The sequence below is a fragment of the Chroicocephalus ridibundus genome, chromosome 7 (genome assembly GCF_963924245.1).
Source record: "Chroicocephalus ridibundus chromosome 7, bChrRid1.1, whole genome shotgun sequence".
Classification (NCBI taxonomy): Eukaryota; Metazoa; Chordata; class Aves; order Charadriiformes; family Laridae; genus Chroicocephalus; species Chroicocephalus ridibundus.
The window spans coordinates 8,268,410-8,293,880 of NC_086290.1; positions in this window are offsets into that span (position 1 = coordinate 8,268,410).

Genomic DNA, 25,471 nt, shown 5'->3' on the forward strand with positions numbered 1-25,471 from the left:
CAATGAAAATGTCTGTGTAGACTAAATTTAGTATTAGTACAGGAAAATAGTGTGGTTTTAGTGAAATATGATAAACAGTTCTCTATCTGACATATTAATTCTTCCTGTAAATGTTGTACCCGTGCATCTAAATTGTGGTTGCAGGCCTCACTGGAGTGGCTTTGAAAACCATCACAGTGTTGGGAACTTCTGAAGTTTGTGTCTGACTGGCAGAATGCAGCATAGTGTCCAAAACCTGAGGGCCAGCGCAGCCTTGCTTCTTCCAAGTGGTGGTAACTGAGGTTGGAGTCACAGCCCTTGCGGGTGTAGAGATTTCTGGTGGGATATCCCAGGGCAGCACATTAAAATTATCTGCAGTGTTAGTCATTTCCTCACTGCTCTTTCCCTTTAAAGAAGACACTATCTATGCCTGTGACATAAGAATAAATACTTTTATGTAAATATTTTCCAAGTGGAATTACTCATTATTAACACAGACAGTTCTGAAGGCAAATACAAACAACATGTGTCAGCAAAAACATTATTATTAAGGAATTCAGACTTCAAACCACATCATGATTCATAGAGCACCTGACTGAATTTTTTTTGCTTCTCGATTTCTTTTTTCCTCCTCACTAAATATGAAAATGTCTTACGGGGCATATTTCCTCTAATTATGGAACTGCCTGATGCTACACCACAGGTTTACCAGGAGGCTTGTGTTGGTGTCTGATAAACTGGAAGCATGGGGGAGGATTCCTTGAGTAGCATGTCTGCTCCAAAGTTGTGTAAGTGGGGGAGAAATGGAGCGAGTAACATTAGGTTGACATAAACTGAAACAGAGCTACGAAAGGTTGACCTGAAATGAAACTGGGTGGTGAGATGGGAAGGCAAACAGCGCCTTTTTTACTGTAAAGGAAAGGCTGCGAGGCTCGTCTTCAGTGAAGCCCCATTGAAGCCTCAACGTTTTAGTGCTGCTGAGAGTGTAGCTTTGGCTGCCAGTGCCTTGGGTCAATGGCTTTCTGCATACATGTAAGGCACTAGGAAGGTGGTGAATACTATGGTAAAATGAAGTTGTTAAATAATCATTAAATAAATTCTGAATTCCCCTCTAGTTTACCCTCAGTTTTTCAGACTGTACTGAGAAACTCTCTTGGGTGGAAGGTTAGGGTTTTGGTGCAGGTCTGAACTTCATTTCACAGGCAGACGGATAGAGCGGGACTTCCTCCTGCTTACCTGCTGTTGCTTTGGTTTCATTGTGCTACAAAGAGTACTTCTAAATTTTTAATTTTTTTTTCTTCCTCAAGAATACTTTGTAAGGAATCACATCAACATAGTAATAGATTTTTATACTTTTTGGGATAGGAGAAGAAGAAAGGATGAAAGATATATAATTAATTGCAAATAATCTTGTCTATAATGTTTAAGCAACTAAATTTGTTTTGGGGTTTGTTTTTTTTTTCACCAAATGAGCCTACTATGCTCTGTGATACCTTCATGCCTGAGGTCTCTTAAATCACAACTGAATCTCTTTTATGAGGCCTAAGGGAAAGTCGAAGGTTATGTTCCTTGCTTTCTTTTGTAAATATGTTACAGTTCATTTCATCTAGAATCTGACTCTTTTCACAGCTGGTTGTTGAGTCAGTTCTGTAGGCTGTACTGTGATTTAAATCACTTAATATCCTGTCTTTTCTTTTTGTTAAATGTTTGGTTTGTTTTTTTTTCAAATATGAAGAACAGTAGCATTCATGTAGATGTAGATTTGGAAAAGTACTCTGTGGTTTCACTGGAATCGAAAGCTAGGTTATATTTCCTTTATAGATCTGGTATGTGTAAAATGAAAAAAAAAGTCTTCATCCTAATCTATGTTTTTTAAAAAATGACGATGTATTCAGGTTTAGGTAATACTCACATCAAATAATTCTTTCACTGCTTCATTTGTATCAAAAATATACCAAGTTTTATCAGATTCTTTTCCAACTCAAATGAAGCAAGAGGACAAGGAGGTATATTAAGATAAATGATGCCTATTTCAGAGAAATGTATGACTGATACAGTTTTCATTGCCTGAAACTCTTCATGTTCTTATTCCTGTGAAGTGATTTTCCTCTCTAGGTATGTTCTCTCAGTGCTAATCAGTAACTCAGCTATCATACCTTATGTAGAGACCCATAAAATAACTGCAGATTAATTTTATTGTCTTGTTTTGTATGCAAACTTCATGATTTGAGGAGGTCAGGAATTTTTTTTTCTTCCTTCTGCTTTTTAGTAAAAATCATTGTATCCACAGATTTCACAGGCTCTGTCAATCTGAATTCGAGCATTTTGCTTACAGAGCTGAATTACGTGTCTGAAATCAAGTGGGTAATGAAGTCAGTAGAAGGAAACCATACCAATCCACTTACTGTAAAGATCCCTAGTGGCACCAAGTGCACTTGGGGCTGCTTTACATCCATCAGACATGTGCCGCAACACTGAACTCTTGTCTCAATTTGCCATAACTGCTTTAAGGCCGTTGACTCTTGGGCCAAGTTCAGAGGTTTATGGAGACAACTGAACTTCCCAGAAACAAAAGTATAAAGTAAATGTTTTTGCTATTTGCAAAATAGAAGAAAAGATAAAGGCATACTGAGAAGCATCATAGTCTTGCGTGTAAGGTACTTACCAGTGTTTGTGGGGATGACCTAAACTTTGCATGCTTTGCTGAATTGATCTATGAAGGAGGATCCTGTTTTATCTGCAGCTGAAGCTGACAGCTGGTGAAGGAGAAGAAAAAACCTTTGGGGTTTTGGCCCATCATTAACTGCTTTATAGTGAAAGCTTCTAAGCGTCTGAGCTTAAAAATGCAATGTGTGTCCTCCAGTAGTACGTGTTAGTTCTTGATTCTTACATCTTTCATTTTCTTGCCAGAGGGGTAGGTGGATTTGCTGTGCTGGGGAAATATGACTAAACTTGGCCCGAAACTTAACAAATTGTACACTCTTTGCTTATAATTATTAAACCACAGATTAGCAGATCTATCTTTAAACCTTCAGCGACCCTGAGACTCTGTTTTCTGCCCTAGAAAATGACATGAGTAGGTGATGGAGCAGAAGGAGCAGAACTCTTCATCATGCAGCTCTGAGGAGCCCATCCTCCCTCTTGTTTATCTATCAAAGTCTAATTTCCACTCAGGTCATTGTTTTTTGCTAGAACAGTCTTCCAGTGCTCCAAAATCTTTTTCTATAAAACATTGCTTTTTCTTCTCTCTCCCTTCCCAGATCAACTTTACTGTTCAATGGCTTGGTCAGCTTTTCTGCATCTTTTTTTTCTATGAAATTACACTGAGTCCCACAAATATCCAGTGTTCCCTTCTTGTACAGTCAGAATAAAGAGGAATTATAGCAGCAACTCCACGCCAAATAGAATCCATCCCACAACACAGAATGGAAACCACTCAGACAACCTGAAGATCCACAAAGACCAACATAGCTCCTGTGCTGCAAAGCTGCAGCATCACTTGTGCAGTGATTCGTAGTCCTGGGATTTCTCTGATCAGTGACCAACTGAATGTATCCTCCTCCTATTATATTTTTCATCCAGTGTTTCTTTTCCTTATGGAAATGTTGCTGCATCCCTGTAGATTCCCACTGTGCAGCTGCAGGCTACTGCTTTGGTGCTGTAGACAAACAGCATTGCTATTTTCCTGGAAGAATGTAACTTCTTATTCCCCTACAGCTTGATTTGTTGTCAATATCAAGATAAATTCCCTCTACATTTCATTTTAGGTTTTTTTTTTTTTTTTTTGGAGTGCTGTCTGGCATGCCCAGTCAACTTCCATCTGGAGATTTTTAATTGGGAAGAAGGAGGTGGCAAATCTCTCCTTTTAATTGCAACATGACAGTAGAATAAAAATAGGATATCAAATATGTTATATCTGCTAAGGTTGTTAAGGCTTATCTTCTGGGTCTTCATTTTCAACTGCTTTCTGTGCAATGAAAAGCAGAGCTTGTACAATTTTTTTTTTTAAGAAAAGTAATAACCAGAACATAGCGATGATAGTTCAAGAAAGAAGTAATGTGATGCCATCGACCCCCCATGCAGCCCGGTCCCCAATTACTGCAGGGAGTAAGTCCAAAGAATAGTGGCAGAAGAAGAGAACAATGAGCTGCTCCCCACGTGCTCTCCTGGTATAGACAAGTCAATCCATCATGAGTGCACAGCCGAGCATCTGGGAGATCCAGATGATACACACTGTAGTTTTCCTGTATCAGCAGTTGTGTCTCTATTGTTGCCTTTTAAAAGCGCTTTTCTAGCGAGGCCTAGGGCATGATTGAAATGCTTGTTATTGCAATTGCTCTGGCTCAATCAATCTTCATGCGTGATATGAGGCCAACCTGGTCTCGGGCTCTGTATCTGCCCCTTCTGCTTGCAATTGTTAAGAATGCATTTACTGACCTAAGAGCTAACAATTTCTTTTATGTGAACCATATGCATGTACCGCATAGTGAAGAGAACATCTTTTAATTGTGATTCTAATTGCTCAATGCAAAAATATTTGTTTTAACCGACTAAATCCCAGTCAAACCTTCATCTTGGTATGTTTATGGCTGTTTTTTTCTAATATACATTCCTGTGGATTATTTTGCAAGCCATCCCATGGGTGTGTTGAGCATCCAAGCATCCTTGCAAACAGTTACTGCAGATGTATAGCTATAATTCAGGTGAATCATCATTCCCCTTGTCAAAGTTTTACAGCAAAAAAATATTTGGCTAAATACAAATGGGAGAGGTCTATTTAGGGATCCAAATAAAAGCAACCTAGGTTTGTCATGCAAGGAAGAAAATCGCCTTAGACATGCAGTTTATTTGGATTTAATAAGTCCACAGCTGGGCAGTATATTTAAAAGTTAAGTGCTGCTCTACTGTCAAAATACTTGAGGCCTGATTCTCTGTCAGTGTGTATCAACACAAGCCCTTGAATAGGATTTCTGGAGTAGAAAGATGGTGTAAGCAATCATTTGCGGGAACATGGTGTGTTTGAATCTCTGTTGCAAGTGGAGAAGGGTTAATGTGACCTCCACATACATGGTACTGACCTGGGTAGCTAAAGGGTGCGGTGACTCAGAGCATGACTGCTGGGGCTCTGGAAACTCCAACTATAAACAAATCCCCCATTTGTTCCTGCAGATATCCAGCTGTCCTTTCTCAGTCCTGCTCTATGAATATGCTTAACATGCTTTGTCATCAGGAGGTGTTTTAAGTAATCCGTTGTATTATTTTGCACTTAGATAAAACCCATCTGTGAAAAGTTGTATGTATGTTGGCTGTGTGGTCAAGAAGACATGGGGCAAAAACTGTCCTGGCGCAAATCTCATTTCATCTGGTAAATACTTATTGTGGTCTTTGAAATAGAAACAGAACAGAAAATTCAGCTTCCCATACTGTAGCACCTAAGGGCCTCAGAAAGTGCAGGAGTGATGTGAAGAAGGAAAAACTCCTTAAACCTGAATTTCAGGTCTGACAAATTGAAATGCCAAACTTGCTGCTTCTTCCCAGACCGTGGCTGTTTTAGTCTTATCCTTTTTTGTCAACTCTTTTGCCTTTTTCTTTCTCTCATTTGCTCATTCATTGACCAAAATGCTCTCGTTCTGGTTGGAGTGTTTATATATGCTCATGTCCACTAATTTGAGTAATTGTAAGTGCCACTATCCTACAGTGCTCTCAGTTTGTTGAGAATTCAACCGCATAATTACTTGATGCAGGAGGTTCAACCATATCATTCTCTGCCGTGTTCAGAAAGCTTCAATGGCTTTTGAAGGAAGAGTGAAGCGATTGGAAGATCTTACAGCTAATATACAGAGCTCTGCGTCCTGCTGTATTTTTACGATCTTAGAAAATTTGGACTTGTTTACTAGTCATGCTGTAACTCTTTGTCCCATTCTCTTTCCCATGCCTCTATAAACAAAGAAAACTCTGCTAAAATATCACCTATGTTCAGGAAAATTTAGTACAGCATTGTGACTAGAATAGATTTTTTAAAGAATAATATTTCTCATGTAATAATACAATGTTTAACTCCTGTAACTGCTTCCAGCAGAGGATTTCATAAATTCCTTGCCTCTTGCTGCCACAGTCATTTGAGGAAAAGGTTCTCCCCATTCTGCAGGGTGAGGAACTGAAAGAAGAGACAATGACAGTAAATCTGTAGCTGACTGGCAGACGCCAGTTCTCGTGGCTGTGATTCCTGGCCCAGCTCTGCCTTTCCAAGCTGGATTTTGCCTCTGCATCACCCAGAATCTCAAACCAACAACCACACCAGTGGCTGCTGAGAGCACAGTCACCCACATTCATGCAATAAGCATTAAAGCCATTCAGACCTTTGCAGCCAAGCTTAAGGCCACCTGTAACTTCACTATTTAGGTTAATATTTTAACACAGACAAGCTAGCTTTCAAAAGGAGGTTTTTTCACATTGTTTTAGGCTCTTCTTTAGTCCAAAGGAATACAGAAGCCCTAAAGTGGATCTAAAATAATCAGCTCTCAATATTAATGCGTCCCAGCCTTCTTGGTTACTTTCCCTTGGCAAAACCAATTGCTGGCCGACAGTTTTACCTGGCGAGGGCACTGAGCAAGCAGACTGCCCTTCCCTCGCCCACCTGCAGTGGAGGTGTGGGGGTGTCTGCAGAGGGAGAGTCTCTGTTCCCCTCTCGCAGGGCTCCGTCTTGGCACCTAGCTTGAAAGTTAGCCTTTAAGAGAGACTAGTGCCTGAAGCACAGACATCCCATTCATCACAGCTAACCAGGAGGGATTCTCCAGTAGGAACCACACTGCTGCGGTACATGTCTGTTCCTGACTCGCTGCTCACTTAGAAAATACTGACTGGTGGCACCTTTCCTCAACATGCTTTACCTTTAGCTGCTCTTCGGAAAGCACAGAGTGGTAGGTCGCTTCCTCTGTCAGCTTTATGTGTAAGACTTTTCAGAGAACTGTTATTGCCAAATACCTTTAAGAGGTGGAGCCATAGATTAGAAGTAGGCAGAAAGATTTCTATGCAGGCTTGAGTCAGTGCCTCAGGTACAAGAGGGAATGAGGTTTAGTATGTGACTTCATATTAAAGTCCTGACTTCAGCACATGCTGCTGATTTTTTGTTTTTTTTTTCCCAGTCTCTCCCCATGCAGCATACAGGACATTGAGGCCAGCCATCATCTCAGAGATCTTCCTCCAAACATAAAGTGACCAACACTAAGTTTATATAGTGTTCAGTAATGTGGCAGCTGAGGCTCCCTAGTTGGATGTACTTTCTCTACCTACAGATAGTGAGTGGTGAGTACCACCACAAAGAAACCAGGTTGTTAACCAAGAAAGTTAAGTAACTTGCCCAAGGACACACTTTGAAGTGGCTGGTTCCACCCAGGTGGATTTTTGTGGTGCACCACTGAAAACAGTACAGCTTAGCATGAGCAGAAGGGATCGCCTATACAATCTTTTAACAGTGTGCTACAAAAGTCAGGTTTTCCATACTAAGCAGAATAGATCCTGGCTGCTTTGTTTCAAGGGATTAGAAATTAGTTCAGACTGAAATGGGAACGGGTGGAAGCAAAACTTACTCCAAACTGTTACTGTATTTCTCCTTTGCTGTACTGATAGTCTACAGTTGTGTAATTGTGAAGACAATTTTAGACTCTTTTGTACTCGAGAATACAGTAAGTTATGTTTTACCTGTCTGCCTCTGGAGAAGAAAAGCTTTAATTAAGTCCTACTTTAATTATGTCCCATCTATACAGTACCTAAATGCATGATGAGAGTATGACATTTGCTATTTGCCTGCCTCTGGGAAGGTTTAGATGCTGAATCCTCTAATACTGTATAAAGTTTCAAGTGCTATTATTAAAAGAATATGTGAAACAGGATTCTTAATGTATGCATTGTTATAATAATTGCTAAGTAGTGGTGAAAACCTGAGTGATAAAAGTGTGATCTGGAACTTTCTTCAGAAATAATAGAATTCCTTGCTCATATAGAAATTCCCCAACACCGGTGGTCCTAACGATCTGCTGGTGTGGCTGGTGTCCTGGATCAGAGCCTTATTTCACAAAAATCAGTATTTTACCAGTCACATTGGTAACACTGTGCATTACCATTCTGTGCTGTTAAGCTAATGAGAATGTCATAGTTTCTAATATTTATTGAAAATAATGTCCTTGAAATGAACTTTCCGGCATTATTTTATTACAAGTTGTGAGTGCTTATGACCAAAAGATTGATAAGAATGTGCATAAACAAAACATTCAGCTTTTCTAGAGGTCCTAAATCTCATATGCTGACTGTCTATTAGTCTTCCTCAACCTAATTGTTTGCATAACAGAAATTCAAGTGTATAAAGGTAATAAGAATGAGCAGCCACGGATTTCTCTGTCTCCCCCAACTTCTGTAACTTAATCCTCAGTGAAAAGTCCTAGAACAGCAGTAGGTGTTTTAAATATTTTTAAATATCTAAAATGGGATGTTATATGTTATCTACGAGGGAAGAGTGACACATTGGTACTTTTTCTATATATATAGTTTTTCTATATTCTTTTGTATTTCTTTTCAAGTTGTCACAGCTTGACATGTGAATCTGCTTGGTCATGAGGTAAGCCAGCATGCAGCAACTGAAAATGACATTTGTCTTAATGCATCAAAGTAAATACTGTTCACTTGAAGATGACACATCTCTCCAGGGCAGCAGGCTGACTCCCCTGAAGGTGAATGTGCATCCACGCAGGACGCATAATTTGGGTTGTTTTTGCTCCACCCCTGTTTACTTTTGCCCTCCAGTAAGTTATGTTGTCCAGACCTGCTTGTAGTCAGCCGCATTATCCCACAGCCTTTGGTGTCTTCTGCACATGCCTGTCTTCTGCCTTGAAAACCTGGACTCTCAGACCATGCCCTTGCACAGGAATGGTCTGAAGTTTTTCATATCAGCCATGTTTGGTCTTACTCTCCTCTTCCTGAGAAGATTACTACCTTCTCTGACAGCAGTGATTTGCAAGATGTATGATTCCAGCAATTCTGAATGCAAACTTATGTTTAAAAGATCTTTTCCCTTTTCAAGTGATATGAGGCAAAAAGAAAGTGATAATATTTTGCAGGGAAAAACTGAGAAGTGATGGTAAGAAACCCATGGACACTGATACTACAACAAGCTTCCAAATTGGTGTTAATGCTGAGTAATATGACTTTGTGCCTAGCCAGATTTGCTGAGGGTATGAATTTGGCCTTGGACACAAACTAATTGTTATTTTTTGAAAAATCTTTTCCATAATTAGCACTGTTTGGGGCCTACTAGAAGAATGTAATAGGGCTGCAAATACCTTGTCACAGGAGTATGTGTAGCAGACAGTGGACCAACAATGCATCTTAGCTTTAGGGAATTGATCTGTCAAAGGGTGTCTATCATCTCAGCTCTTGGTATTTCCATAACATGCCCTGTGTTTCAGTTCCAGTATCAGAGATTTTGTTCCTTCAAAGCAGGAACAGACAGATGATGTCTGAACTCCCAGTAGACTGATGACATGGAAGCATTTCTCAGAGTGCTGCTTACTGCAAAGGAGGTAGCTTATTTCTAAAATCCCCAAATCCCTTGCTGTTGTTCTCAAGAAAGTGAGGTGTAAATGCACAAGGAAGATGATTGTCTTCCTCACCCATTCCACTTCTGCACAGTATCAAGCTCTTGTAATCAAGTCACCGCCATCAAAAAAAAAATCAGGTATCTTTTGTATATATTCTTTTGTTTACAAGGCCTTGACTTTGCTATTCAGAAGCATAAGCATAAGATATCTAAATAAAACTGGGCATCTTGCTTTCGTTAAACTCTGTTTCCACTGGGGATATGTCAACCTGAGTATGGAGTGCAACGCAGCAGGAGTGGTGTAGTGGAGTATAATTGTGCCAAGGACCTGGCATCCATGCTGTGAGTTTCAGGTTTTTTTCATATGGTCTTCATGAAGATACACCCTATATGTATGTAGGGCTGAATTGGATGTAGTTCCTTCAAGGAAGAGAGCAACGAATGCAGAACCGGACTTCAAAAGAAGGTCAGAGAAGGAAATGTATTTTCATAAATAAACATTCTTTCCCATACACCATAGCATGGTGGAGTTGTGCATGTGCTATGACATCTTTTGGGTGATGCGTAGGAGAATGTTACAGGCTAGCGGAGCTTAAGTCTACTTTTTTCCTGTACTTGCCTACCCAGATCTGGAAATCTTGAAATGTACAGAAGGAAGATGGGGAGGCAGAAAGTGATGTAAAATGTACAGAGGTAATGCCACTTTGTGAGCGCAAAGGCTGCAGTTTGTCCTCTGCCTGCCCACCTCAGTTAGGACCAGGTAGAGTCTGATCATCCAATTACTTGCTTTCCCAGCATTTCACATGGGCAATCTGTGGATTAAAGAAAAATAATTGAGTGGTCAGTGTTCTCACCTAGTTTTTAAAAGCCTGTAATAAGCCTTGTTTTAATACTTCCACCTCCTGGTTTCTGGCATACCAGTTAGATGACATATTCTTTCTAGTGTCCTCTTTAGAGACACCATTCTCCTCGTCTTTTGTCATATGTGTCACAAGGACTCTGCTGGGCTGCTGTTTTAATAAATCCTACACGCTTGCATTCTTATGCCCCTCACCTCCTTCATTTTTAACCAGGTATCAGTTATACTAATAGCCTTATATATCTCCTGAAGATGGTTCTGTTAGACTGGGAACTGGTTCATTGATGCATAGCATTTGCATAAGAGAAAACCAGCTTTTCATTCACTGTGGGGTTTCTCCTTTGCCATAGTTCGTTTTTGCTTGTGTGTACTACTGTAAAGTTGTTTTTTTTCCCTCTCGTCCAGCTGAACGCCAACAGCAGTTAGGGAAGGAAGGCAGCAAAGAATTGCCATTAGGCACGGTGGAAGTATTCTTTGCTGCTTGATATCTCTGCTTTTGAAGGATTGATTATCTTTCCTTTGATAGCACCCGTATTTCTCTCTCTGCCTTCTTTTTTTTATAGTTTCTGAAATTTCAAAGTAATGCTTTTCCTTTTCACTGTGCTTAGGGCTATTAACTGTCTTAATAGTAAATGTTTCATATGCTTAAGTTTTGTCAGTGCAAGGGTTTTCTTGCAGAACTGCTACCAGAAAATCAGTTTAGTGTACAGATTTTCTGAGGCTTATTGTGGCTGTGACTCGAATCTCACATGAAGCTTGGAAATAAATCAGTCCTCCTCTTTTGAAAATCACACTGGTACCGTTTCTTTGGAAACGTTTGCCAGTGTCTCACATTTAAATAATTGTGAAGATAGATATTGAAGCTAAATAATGGCCAATTGTCTTCAATGTCCTCTAACAATCAATGGCACATCTAGGCTTCATGGCTGTCATCACGCAGCCCATGACAACGCAGGGGATTCCCAGAGTGACAGCATGAATAGAGCGATGACCTTTCTCTTTCCAAGGTTTGCTGCTTGCCACTTGGCAGAGGCAGGAGGACAGGAGCAGGCTGTTACGCATGCTGCCGTTTGCCCTCCTGTCTGCAACTCCTCGTCATCCACCACACAGTTCATACTGATACTTCCCTGGATATTTACACTGCAGCATTATCAGGAAGGTATTTTATTTATTTTAAATAAACACATAAAGTCATGTGGCAAGAGTGTAAAGTTTTCAGTGATGCATGGGTAAGGATTCAAATATGGTGTATTTTCGTTGTTTGTAATGATCTAGGATTTTCTTTTCATTTATAGCTGAGGTCACAAGTAGTTCTGCAATTCTTCTCTTTTTCTCCCACCCACACCAACTTTTGAACTCAGTGGGAGTTTTGTCATCTGTTTTCGTAGGCTATAGATGAGATAAAGGTAAGCAGCTCTCTAATCTTCCATTTCTGCTTAGATGAGGGTGAAAGAGGTCTGGATTTAAGCCTCAACTTCTGTTTCATTTGGCTTTCAAATATCTAAGATGCTTCCTTGTACTTGCTGTTAACCTGAGTCAGCTCTGATCTGGGCTGTAGCCACAAGTGTCTCTACGTGGGACAATTATAAATGCATGATGCAGTGGAGGAAGGAACACATTGAGGAGCTGGGTTCATGTCCCAGCTTGGTCATTGGCATCGTGCCTTCAAAAGGAGGGAAGCGAGAATATTTCTGTATGTCATTAACGTAGCTGAAGATGAAATACATGAAGTGAGTGTGATACAGTGGCTTACCATAACAATGCAGACTGAGTTTGGGCAGCTGCTTGGCCCTCTCTCAGTGAAGTTAGTTAAAAGATACTAAGATTGAGCTTCTGATAGGAAGCCAAAGAAGGGCAAGGAAGCTGGTGAAGGGTCTAAAGCACAAGTCTTGTGAGGAGCGGCTGAGGGAACTGGGGCTGTTCAGCCTGGAGAAAAGGAGCCTGGGGGGAGACCTTATCGCTCTCTACAACTACCTGAAAGGAGGGTGTAGGAAGGTGGGGATCGGTCTCCTCTCCCAAGTAACAAGCAATAGGACGACAGGAAAGAGCCTCAAGTTGCACCAGGGGAGGTTTAGATTGAATATTAGGAAAAATTTCTTCACCGAAAGGGTTGTCAAGCATTGGAACAGGCTGCCCAGGGAAGTGGCGGAGTCGCCATCCCTGGAGGTATTTAAAGGATGGGTAGATGTGTTGCTGAGGGACATGGTTTAGTGGTGGACTTGGCAGTGCCAGGTTAACGGTTGAATTCGATGACCTTAAAGGTCTTTTCCAACCTAAAATATTCTATTCTATGATCTGCTTTGGCCATTTGCGGTTTTTTGTTGTTTGTTTTTTTTTTTTTTTTCCGAAGTAGTACTTCCAGTTCCCTTAAAGACCTCAGTATACTGAGGGTTTCCATTTCTTAGGAGTATAAGCCGGTCAACTATGGAAATTTCCAGAGTTGGATGGAGTCAAATTATTAAAATATGCAGCTCTTCTATAGTATAATGGTCTCTCTCTGTGGCATTAATCCTTCTCTTTTTCATACAATGCACTTGAAACGCTGCTTTTCTCTGTAGGCGGCAAGTATTGTCATAACTTCACTTCAAGAACTATTCACCTTTTAAATGTAGAAAACAGTTCTCATTGTACTTCAGCTAGAGAATAATCCCTTTTCTTTCGCTCCTTCATCCTCCGTGGTACACTGATGATAAGTGAACTCTCAAGCAGTTACAATTTCACAGGAGCTTTCATGGATTGCAGAGCTCTGGGTTTTTCAGATACCATGCGTTCAATCAGCATCACTTGGAATGTCTCTCTGTTTTTAAATCTGACTTGTTAATGTCGCTACATTCATCCTAAATACTGCATTTTACAGCGTGAATTCTTGTGGTTCTCTCCTTAATATCTTATCATTCTTTTTTTCTGAGCAGCTGTTGGTAGCTCTCCCTACTGCTGTCAACTCTTAAACCTCTGCATTACAAACTGCAGAGTAGGGTGAACTTACGCCATTAAATTAAGGCTCTGCAAAGTTGGCTTACGATACACATTAGGAACCCAAAAATAAAGAGAAATGGAAAACTGAGCCATTCCTAATGTAATGTACTAAACTTAGTTTATACTTTGATCCTTGAATAACTAGCACATTAGAAGCTTTTAAAATAATATTATGTACAAAAATCCAGCTGGTAACATTCTTGATGTGCTGCAAGTACAGAAACAATAATACCAGTGTTCGAGCCACGTCGCTGTTTAGATCAGATAGAGAAAAAGCACAAGAAAGGCCTCTCTGGAAACGCAGGGATGTTTGAAAGCTGATGCTGAGCACTTATTCTGCAGGCTGCTCTGGAAATGTAGCAGTTGGTAATACATTCTGCCCCCAGTATAAGCAAAAATTTAACAGAGAATTATTAATTACATCACCACACCTATATAATGGAGTTCGCTGTAGTTATGTAGGAGTCACCGGTATTCAAGCAGTTTCTTTTGATGAAGTAATCGGGCTGCTTCTGGGGCCTGTTTCAGCTGCTAGGGGCGTGCTGCAAATGTAAATGACTGCCAAATGGATTCTTTCTAAATTCCAGCCAATTAAAATACATTTAAAGTGCAGCTGGTGGAGAGCAAAAGGCTTATAATTGCGTAAGAAACATTTGGGCATGAAACAAATCCCTGAAGTTTGGTGAACGGTGATTATTAAATAATGGCATTTCTGGAGAAGTAAAGCAATCAAACAAAGAGCTTTCCGAAACTGCAGTCAGAAGCAAAGATGACACTTTTACCACCACCTTAAAAGAGACAAAGCGGGAGTGTGTTTGTTCGGGTGTCAGTTTTCTACCCTTGGCTTTTTAAACCATGCGAGTTTGGCAGCTTGCCCTATGTGGTGCTGCATACAAATATTGACAGAACAGTGTGGTATTTGTTAAACCCCTTCTTGGGAAGCAAATGATTAAAACTCTGAGGGAAGATCTGAGAACCTCAGACATTATATTTTTTCTCAGTAGCACTATAATATTTACAGAATGAAACAGAAAATAGTGAATGGGGTGTAATGAATGACCTTCCTTTTCTGCTTTGCCTTGTAAGTAAGGACAGATTTTTTGTTTAATGTTTTAAATGTTATTATAAAAGAGGTTTATAGTTAGTAGCACTGAAAGATGCCATTAACACTTTTGATTTAACCTCATGTTTTGCGAAAAAGCTCAGCGGATGAAACAGATGGTGTAAATAGGTAAAAGACATTACCCAGGAAGTAGCTGTGTGGGGTGACCGTGCCCGATAGGTGCACAAACCTCTACAGACTTTTTAATACACAACTATATTTGAAAGTTTCCAGACATGTTATGAGCACGCCTGCATCTGCCTAAAAGTGAGATTTCAATTTTTTTCTGCTTTTAAGATACCTTTATAAAATTTAATTTTAATCTGTTTAATAGATCATTGTGCTGATTTTAGAAATGGAAACAAAGATTTTTATACACAGTTCAGAGTGGGGTTTTTTGTATGTAATATTTTATTTGAGAATACTGTCTTTACCCATTTCGTATTAAACAAACAGTTGAAATTCGTTGAATGAAAAGGGTTTCCTATATTGTCTCATGTTTTTCTTAATTGTATCAGGAAGTAATAAATGAAATCAGAAAAATGTCTTACAGAACTAACAAGTGTTGGTTTCTGCCTGTTGTTATATGATTCAAGGAATCAGAAATTTCATTTCATTTGAATTCACATGAATTTCATATGAAATCATTTGAAATTTCTGATTCCTTCCTATTCCAGAATATCATGCTCAGTCAGTCTGTTTTGGCTTCACTTTTGTTAACTGTGAGTAAAGACTCCTGTAAATTTCATAGCGACAGATCATATTGCAGCAGTAGGGGGTCAGTTAAATGTGCCTTGTTAATTGTTCATGTGTAAATAGCACAGAGCACGTGCCAAAGGGAGGCTTGTAAGAAATCAGCTTATTGCCAAAATAAATGTCAATAAAATTATAAAATCAAGTTGTAAAGGCATTTGTCAAGAAACATAAACATGAATACACATTTGCAATGAAAATAACTGTAATGCAGTTAAACCCAAGAAAATTCAAGAGAATCAACGCTAAAAATCTCTGAATCGAAGAGTTTTCAAATACCCTTATTGATCGTCAGTAATTCACAGAGGGAAATCTATTGAATAGATTGAAATTGCTTTGTTTGGGTGAGTCCCATCACCAGCCACTGTTAAAAATTTAATTGAAATAAGTATTATGGAAATAGAGAGGTCTGTATGTTTATGAAACAGACAGTATACATAAAATAATAAAAAAATAATGCCCATAGGTTTTGGCAGCACCTGGTCTATAACAGCATTAAAGATTCGATACAAGCCCAAAGGCAGTAGGAGTACAGCAGAGTGCAAAGAAGAGTTAGCTCATCATAAGGAAGTGGGACAGTCTCAAACAGCTAAGACTATGATATCTTGTGAATACTAGTAGAAATTGCTTTTGTATGCTATCTGACTTTTAATAAACTGCCAGTTCAGGGTACTTCTGAGATCTGCAGATGGACAGTGCAATATAAGTAAATTTTTATTACAAAACGCCACATAAACCTTCTAAAGTTGGTAAATGAGGAAGCTGATAACTGAGTGTAGACCCACCAAAAAGCAGGCTGTTGTCTTTTTTTGATGGAACCTCAGGGCTAACGGTGACAAAACTTGTTTCAAACTAAGCCTCTGTCTTAAACAGGCTTGACTCACTCACTATAAATCAAAAGATGAATCTAGGTCCTCCTGCATAATAATATTTTTCATGTCATTTACTTTTCCTTTATGCATATGTGCAATGATAGATGTATCTCCTAGGTCCAGTGATTCATCTATTACATCAGTTACCTTAAGGAAAGCAAGAGAGGTGCTTAGCAAGTATCCAAAGACACAGGCGAAGACAATGTATTGGCACTTCTGTATTTCCCTCTTGATCTCATTGTACCAGCATTAGGCTGGGGTTTAGCTGTTTGCAAACCAGAGTCGCCTTTGCTGCACAATTAAACAGTGAGCAAGTGTCTCTCCAGGAAACTCTCTGACCTGTAGGCACATGGCTGCCTGGTCTCTGGAGCTTGGTGGAGCTTAAGTGAAGTTACGTATGAAACTTTCCAAACTACAGTGCACTTCTGCACAGGTGTTGAGGAAATAGTTTGGGAATACTTAAAAACTTTTAGGTGTCCCCAAGGTTAAATATCCTTTGGAAAGCTGGTTTTCTGGATTGTTTCCTTGGTTATTAGCCCTTAAATTCTGCCAAAACACAGGCAGGTTTCTATTGGGCTTTTCCCCAGAATGACTTGCTGAAAAGTTGTACAACTTCAGTGTGTCTCCACAGGGAAAATTACATAAGGCCAACTGAAGGGTCGGCATAATTTATAATGGCAAACAGATGAGAACTTTCCTGGAGTTTTCCCCTGGGTGGTATTACTCAGTGATTCTGCTACAGTAAAAGCCACTACTACTTCATGTCTTTGGCAGGTCAAACTCTGAAATCTTTGGGTATCTGAACATATACCCTCCTTTATTGAAAGACTTGCATGGAGTCTGTAATGCTTATACTGCCCATAGGACTGGAGAATGGCTATTCTGCTGGTTTCCTGAAAAGCAAAGTGCACTTTGGTTTCTACATTAAAAAATCTATTAATTTGAGGTAGAATTTACTATTCTTTTTCTTATAATTTTGCTGGTGCTCTGGAGAACTCTTGAGGACAGAACCTGGCCCCATACTTTTGGGAAGTGGTACAGCAGCAGATCAAGCTAATCAGTGGGTAAAGATGAAAGTCTCACCCAACCTTGAGCCTAGCTAGTATCAAAACTCCTTCTACCTGAGCAGAAGGGGGATTTGTCACACCTGGCCATGCTGAAGACAGAACTAGTGCCTGGGAAGGATCAAACCCTATTCCCAAGTCAGATAAGGATGAGGAAATCTTGGGGGAAGCGGGAGAGAAGAGGTGGAAAAGGTGATTGTGGCTCTTTCAAAGAGTGTCAGGGAGTAATGGGAAGTGAGATCCTCATGTCTAGATCCTTTTCCACAAATGCAGTGTAAGAACACATATTTTTCTATAAAAATTGGATCTTCAGCTGTGAATATCTAGCAGACCATTAGGTGGATTATGCAGGGTCAGAAACATGAAAGAAATAAGTGGCTATATTCTTGATTTTTGTGTTCATTTCTGTTAACTGGAATTATGTTGACTGTATTTTGAATTTTGCAAATGAGTTCTTCATTTTACCCTTAGTATTACCACACTCAGATTCCAGTAATTTCAGAGTAATTGGTAAACATGATGATAGCCTTTTCTAATAAGCATGGCGAACATCATTAAATTTCCATGACCATTCCAGGGTGATGTTCCGTGAAAACCCCGTATTGTTATGAGTCTTCTATTTATCAGTGCTGGCCAGATAAATATCACTACGACAATGTGCAACATGGTGGTGGAGACATCTTCTGAGATTTGAGAGTCATGAAGGACTTGAGAGTGACGTTCAGAGCACGAACAACTTGGAACAAAATATTTTAAAGCCAAAAGGATGGTGTTTGGTTTCCAGATTAAAAGTGAAAATCCCGATGTTTATTACAAAGTTGAATTTGTCATTTACACCAAAGTTGCGTCTGATAGTTTGCTCGTAACCTTGTGACTTGTGAGCTGAAAGCAAGAGTAAGTACTGCACTGTGTATTTATAAAGAAATTGTTGGAAGAAACTAGAATAATAATGTTTCTTCAGCTTTACCAAACACTAGGTTTTGGTCTTCAGTGAGGTGACTAGTTCTTTCCTCATTCTTCTCTTACTAGTAATTTACTCGCAAAGGACAACAAAAGAACATTCCATGTCCCTTGCTGGTGGTATCGTAAAGCCCCACTGTGGATTGCTGTTGCACTTTGAGCACGTCTCCTGTTACAAAATAAAGGCTATTGGGGCTTCATTTCTGAGATTTTTGGTTTTGTGGGATTTTTTAAAATAATTTTTCCATTTTGTTTGGTCAGTCATTGATTTGGCTAGTATTTTCTATGGATCAAATGCAGGAAAGTTGGGGGACAAGTTGTTCGAGGACAGATGATTATTACCAAACATAGAAGTTGTGTAATGTGTAGAGGAAGAGAAGAAATGCTAAAGTAATATAAATGGTTACACCATCTAACATGGTTAGTGGAAAACCTAAATGGAAGAGTAATGTGTACCAGATATGTATATCACAAGGAATATAATTTTGGTAGGAATGATTTCCATTAGGAAATAGTAGAAGGTAAATAGGGCAAATCAGAATATATTGCAGGAGATCTCTTACTGGCAGGGCTGTGTGAGCACTTGTTACTATTTGTGGAGCTAGTTCTGTGGTAATCTTTATTCTTCGTGTTAGATTCTTATGTCATAAGGGTAAGGGGCGTGATCAATAGTCATTGCTGAGTCAATGACAAATGATCAATAGTCAGTGACAAAGCATAAATGTAGAGCTATCCTTTAATTACCCAAATTATGGGACTGGCAATACTGGTTCAGGTTGTCCTTCAAAATTCGGAAGCTCTAAGAGCTCTGGCAGCCCTCTCTCTGCAGAACTTCACCACAATGGTGAGTCTCTCTTAATTTATTTAATGCAATCATTTCAAATCTCACACTATCCGAGAGCCTATGGATAAATTGAGAAGATTAACCTGCTCAAAGTTGCTTGCACAGTTTGTTGGTGGCAGAACGGGCAACTCCCCAGCCTCTCACCTAAGCAATAAAATCATCATGCATACAAGGAAGTTGCTGACAATCCTTTACTCTCTAGAAAACAATTCTAATGAAAATACTATTTTAGTTAACCAGAGTTTGACAATTCAGGGCAGTAGTCTGGAACCTTAATCTTGTTGTGATAACTAGAGTTGATAAATGAGGACATTGCACTTAAACGATTTTTAAGGCCGTGGTGATCAGTAGGATAGCTGTGAATCACAAAATGGATCCTGGACCTTAATGAAATTATTGTTTCAGACATACACCCTGTCTACAGGACCAAAGTAAATTTCCTGTCAAAAGTCAAGGAGTTGTCTCCTTCCTGTCTTCCACTAAGCAGGAATTCAGGATAATTTTTATATGACTTCTTCTGTGGTAGCCCACATGAACGTTGTCTTTGTCACATCAACCCAGGAGAACTTTGCCTGGATAGGCAGTCGGACTCACTACTGTGATCTTTGTTTCTGTAGGGTTAAGCTGTGTCTCTAGACACCGATTTGCATAAATGTGATTGCTCCAAGGAAGGAACTGCCTTTATTTCCTTAATTTGTTGGAAGAAAAGTAATTTACTTCTATTTTCCAGCCTTTCACCCACACTGGCTCGGTTTTGTGACTGGTCCTAAAGGAAAAGTCAATTCTTTATTCTTTCCAAATCGCCCTTCCAGAGAAAATAACAGTAGCTGTGTAGTTCCTACTCTTTCCACTCCATCCCCTCCTTATTTTATACCTCCTTGATGCTCCTGTGGAGAAACACAGAGCTGATTTTCTTTTCTTTTGCCATTTTTGTTGCTAAGACCTTACTTTCAATATTGCAATGTATATTTGCTTTTCAGAAAAGCATGAATTGTTATGCACTCTTGTAACACGGTTTACAAAACCCTGTAGAGAATAATATAATCCTGCTTTCTCTTGCAATCTAAATCCAGTTGGGCTGGGTAAGCACTGGGCTGGGGGGTTTGAAGGCTTCCCCAGGCTGCGCAGGTAATGGCCACGGTGATCCGACAGCGCAGGCCCCACTCTAACTCAGCGCTGCAGGGTTCTCTTTGAGTGCGGGGGACGTGCATTTACAGCTGTGCTGTGAAATCAGGTATTGTAAAGTGCTTTGTGATTGCCTGGCTTGGTGTGCCTGATGCAAACATGATGTATCACTATTGACAGTACAAACTGAAAGAATATTTTATTGACTAGCTCTCGATGACAAGAACAGAACGCAAATCCCCTGTACTGCCCTTGGTCCCCTCAGCAGACTGTGATGGAGTGCCAAAACTGAGTAGTTTTGAAACTAAGCATCTGTAAATGGATTCTTTGTCCATTTAAAGGAGATAGAGGGAAGAGCATGGAGGCTTCTTTGGGGAACATCATGGCTTTGTTGTGCAACCCAAAGACTGTGTTTGAATCAAGATGTGGGTACTTCTAACAAGATCTTTTCTAGCAATGTGAGGCACGCTCTACAGTTTCACCAGAATGCAATTTATAACCCTGAAGTTTGCATTGGCTCTTCGAGATTGCCTTCCATCTCTTCTGAGCTAACCTTTCCTCCCTCATGGAAGATCTGTTAATGAGGTGTTTCTTTCATTGATTACTAACAATTTCACACAGGTTGTACTGTGAGCAATGACACATTTTCTTTAATGGCAAAACTGTTGCTCTTTCTGCAAGGCAGCGGGCTGATCTATGTGCAAGGACATTTAATTGAAGGGATTTTTTTTTCCCCTACAAAGCTATTTCCTTCATACACAAGAAAAAAATCCAAGAAGGGGGAGGAGGGAAGAAAAGAGCAGAGCAAACATGAGGAAATACTTAATTTTTTATCATTGGAATGAATCCTAAGATGGGATTTATTGTCGTTGCTATATTGAACTTGGTTGCTGAGCCTCAGTGCAGCTGTGACAATTGGTGTCATCCAAGAACATGCTTTATTGACAGATTGAGGTGGCTTTAGAGAGTAACGTATTCTTCAGTATGATTTAAGACGTCAGAATCTAGGTGCAGCTTATTTTGGACTTCGCTAAGTCCAAAGAAGGATCCATGTTCATGCAGCAGGTGCTGGGCAGCACAAGCAATCCTGCAGTGATACTCCAGGTGCTTGGTTAATGTCTTACTCCCCAGGGCATTTCATTCAGCCCAGCCTCACTGCTGCTCCTGCTGCTGCTCCTGCTGCTGCTGCCTGCACCAAGATTTTGACAGTCAGAATGAACAAAGTTGGAAAAAAGGCTATTTCAAAGTGAGAGAGGTACAGAGTGCAGCGGAAATGCGCGCAAGTGGTTGGCCAAAACTCACACAGGTGACAGTGGTAAAGTTTGATTTTTAAAAAAAAAAAGGCTGACCCAAATCATCTTAATTGTTTGTACTTTAACAACCACATTACCATTCCTCTGATTGTGAAGCTCCTGAATAATTTTATTCATCAGAATGACAGTCCTTGTCATAGAATATCTTCAAAAGATGAGCATGGTCTTGCCTTTTGACAGTTGCACAGATTATTTTCTTTGAACTATTATAATCTTTGCTTTGCAAAAGAACAACTTCCAGAAATGAATGCTGATTGTATGGAGCTGCTGCTCTGTACCTCCCGTAGAGCAGCGGCTGGTGGAACACCTGCTGACGTTTGACTCAACAGCAGAGTTCGTCTTTTGTCAAGTGTTCCTCTTAATAAAGAAAAGGGAATAAAAAGTAATTTTGTGTGACATCGCTCACTAGGCAGACAGCTGCATAACACATTCTGCTGTGAAATTCTGCTGATACCCTGCAGTGAGTACTTAGGATATGCGTTTGGTCTCAAGGGCCAAAGAATGACCCTCTGCAGTGAGACTAAGTTCGTCAAAGATTTTAGTAGTTTTGATTTTAGATAATGACAGTAAGGATGTCCTGGATGGGGGGAAAAATAGTTCTGCTGGCTCTTGTGAGATCAGGATTCCACCACAAGCAAAAGACCAACACCAATCTGAAAACATGGCTGCACAAAACCACGAGTCCAGATGTTTCGCCCAATTTCTGCCCCTCACTCTGAACCATGACCAGTGCAGGAGGTCCTGCTTTCGACATGTGGGACAGTCACTGCACCACACTATGTCTGTCTTTTGCAAAACAGAGATGCTAAGACATGCTGGGGATACAAATAATTGACACAAGTCATTTGGGGTCACTCATTATGAGGGAAGGTATGCCACACCAAAATTAATTTTTTAAACACAAAATGTAAGGTATTATCAGTGCAAAAATAAAGGGGAAATACTCTTGAATGAAATATCTGGATGCAGTTAAGAAATAGAGGAAAAATTATACTGGCACAAACTTTTGTAGTCCACTTTTGTCAGGGGAGCCAGTTTAGACCAGAAAGGAGCTGGCACCTGTATATCTACATCGTTGGTTTTTTTTAAAAAAAGCACATGCTGAAGACAAATAAATATATTTAATAGATGTGGTTTAAAAATAAAGCTTTTTTTTTTTTCACAATGAAGTATGTACACTAAGAAACTCTTCCTTTGTGACTGCAATTGTCAAGTGTGATTTTTCTTGGCCTGTCGTAGAATTACATATAACGAATATTGGGATTTCCTTATCTGCAAAAAGTAACTCACTTCCCACAGAGTGAGTGGTAAGAGTACAGGGCTGGCAAAACTGTCCATTCTTCATATGAGTCTACGTGTATTAAGAAAGGTTTTGTGATGCAGACGTAGATGATGGTAGTAACTGGTGGCAATTTCAGTAGCTCACCAATGTCACACGTGTTTTTAGTCCATTTCCCACTGAAATGACCAAAAGAATTCTTGAACTGCTGAAGTTTGAGTCAACAGCGTAGTCAACCTGTTGATTCCCTTGCTAACAAAAATATGGTGTAATGAATCATTTATATGAAAAGTTTAACTTGCAGAGTGGAAGTTTGTCCTTCTTGTTTCTGCATGGGAAAAAATGCTACATAGAGAGTCTTGTTCTGGGATAGACAATACATCCTGTGCGTCTGATAGATCTTCAGGATTATTTCAGAGCAAAGATTTGTTTGATGGATCAGAGAGCTTCACCAGTGTGGCCCAAAGCTCTGCCTGTTACACAGTGATGAAGTGGAATTCCCTGGAGATTTACCATAAAATCCCAATATATTGGCTCTTTTTTTTTTTCCCTCTACACCTCATATTTTGTTTACCACCTTGGGGAAAATCTTGTAAACTGTTTTCCTCTGCAGAACCCCAGTACTTACTGCTTAGTTTTTTGAACAAGATTTTTGACCATTGAAGAGGATTTCTTGAACTAACATGATCCAGGAGTAACCATCCTGAGAACAGCCTGCTGAGACAGACATTCTCACAAAGAATGTTATTTTGTGCATTGGAGGTGGAGGCATCAAGCCCCTGGCAAATGCTGTCACAGATCTCAGTAGGGTCATTTTGCAGCTTTGCTCGAGAGAAAACAATAAAATAATTATTCAGAAAAAATATTTGAGGGCCTGAAACACTTTTTCTTTATGTACACCAGAGCCACAACTTGGCAAACAATAAACAATGGAAAGTTTGTCTCAGTAACACAATTTAGCAGAATAAAAAAGCTGGAATTCTTTCAACAAAGTATATTCTCTTTTTCTCCGATATTATGAAAACTGATGTCACTTGTAATTCCTCAGGAAAGAAAAAAATCCCTACAGTTTGCAGTACATCAATGCAGTCATTTTTTCCTCTCACTAATCTATAAAAAGACATTGTATACGAATGTTATTTTCTCTCCCAGAAATGCATTCCTGGAACATAATAAAGGCTTTTCTCTTGTTGTTCAGTAATTTGGATAATAGTTTCTCCATGAAGCTTCATAACATTTATTTACTACCATAAATGATTGGACCAAGCGCTTTCAGCAGTCAAAACTGGAATCCCTCTGCAATAAGCTTTCTGACTGACTTAATTTTGTAAATATTATGCCTAAAATAATTTCAAATGACAACTTTATATGAGTAACATAACATCGATATGAAATAAATCCGTAGAGCTTTGTATATAAAGCCCAGGAAATTTTAAGGGAAGAGGCTTCAGCTGGGTAGATTCAACCAAGCAAAACTTTTTCTGGAATTATTGACAGCCATGGATAGCTACAAGTATTTCTTACTTGGATCAATTAGATTGCAGGAGTTGTGGCCAACAGCACTTTTTTACTTTATATTTGTAGTGCTTCAAGAGTTTCTCTTCCCACAGAATGAGGATTCAAATTTCTGTAAAGTCTTCCTAGACTGCTGTGAGGCAAAGCCCACACCTTCATTTCCCGGCCAAGAAGCAGCAGCAGGGCACGCTGCCTTACCCTTATCTAGAGAGATCATAAGAAGAGCAGCTGTGTGAAGTCTTCCTCTTTATGCATGGACTTGCACATCTTTTGGTTGTTGTAACTTGTGGTTACCCCTGAGTGTGGCTTCTGTGGGATGCCGGAGCTGGTGGGCAGTGCTGGCTGCCAGAGCTTCCTGGGCGGGGAAACAGCATTTTCCTGTAGCCCTATTAGTTAAGGTGTAATGGAAGTGAATTTAAGGGATTCATTCCTCTCATATGGTTTGGGAAGCATCGGAAAGAAAGGGAGAAGTGCAACTTGGCTTACTGTGTAAAATACATTGTGCTGGGTAACATAAAGCGGGAAGCTCTGATATTAGCAAGGCTGACGTCTTTTGGGTTGGAATCAGCACTTACACAGCCAACCTTTGGGTGAAGCACGTGTGACCCAGTTTGTGTCCATCTGCTGTAACTGCTGTTTACAAGGATACCTCAACTTTGCTTGGCTAGTCCTCATTTGTATATAACCCCCTGGGATGATGGTGGTATAATGAGCAATGCTATGCCCTCTTGTCTTTACTCGTATAATTGCAAGGAAATCAATCAGAGCTCATCCTATCTCTCACTCTAGTCATGTATCGCTCAAGAAAAGTGCTTCTGCATGTCAGTCTAGCTGAAATTCTCCTTCCTTTTTGATTTACTCTGTTTCCTTAGCATCTTGCGTTCACATACTGGCTGTGGTTTACATTGCTTTCATTGTATGCAGTAAGTAACAGTTGCTGAAGGTGACCAGAACTGTGTAAATTATGGTATTTGAATTAAAGGTGATGCCTGCCCATTTGGGGTTTTTTGGGTGTCTGTTGTATTCCACTGTTTTCTGTTGGTGCTCATTTCATCTGAAAGATGAATCACTTGCTCATGGTTTTGACAGTCTTTATTTTTTCCACAGGGGTACTAAGCACCATCTCCCTTCAATCAAATGAAGTCTGAAGTTTAAATTGGGTTCAGGAGGCACTAAGAAGTAAGGGTTTAAAATGTAGTATATCATATAGCCCTGGGGACTCTCTGGTGTGAGACAAA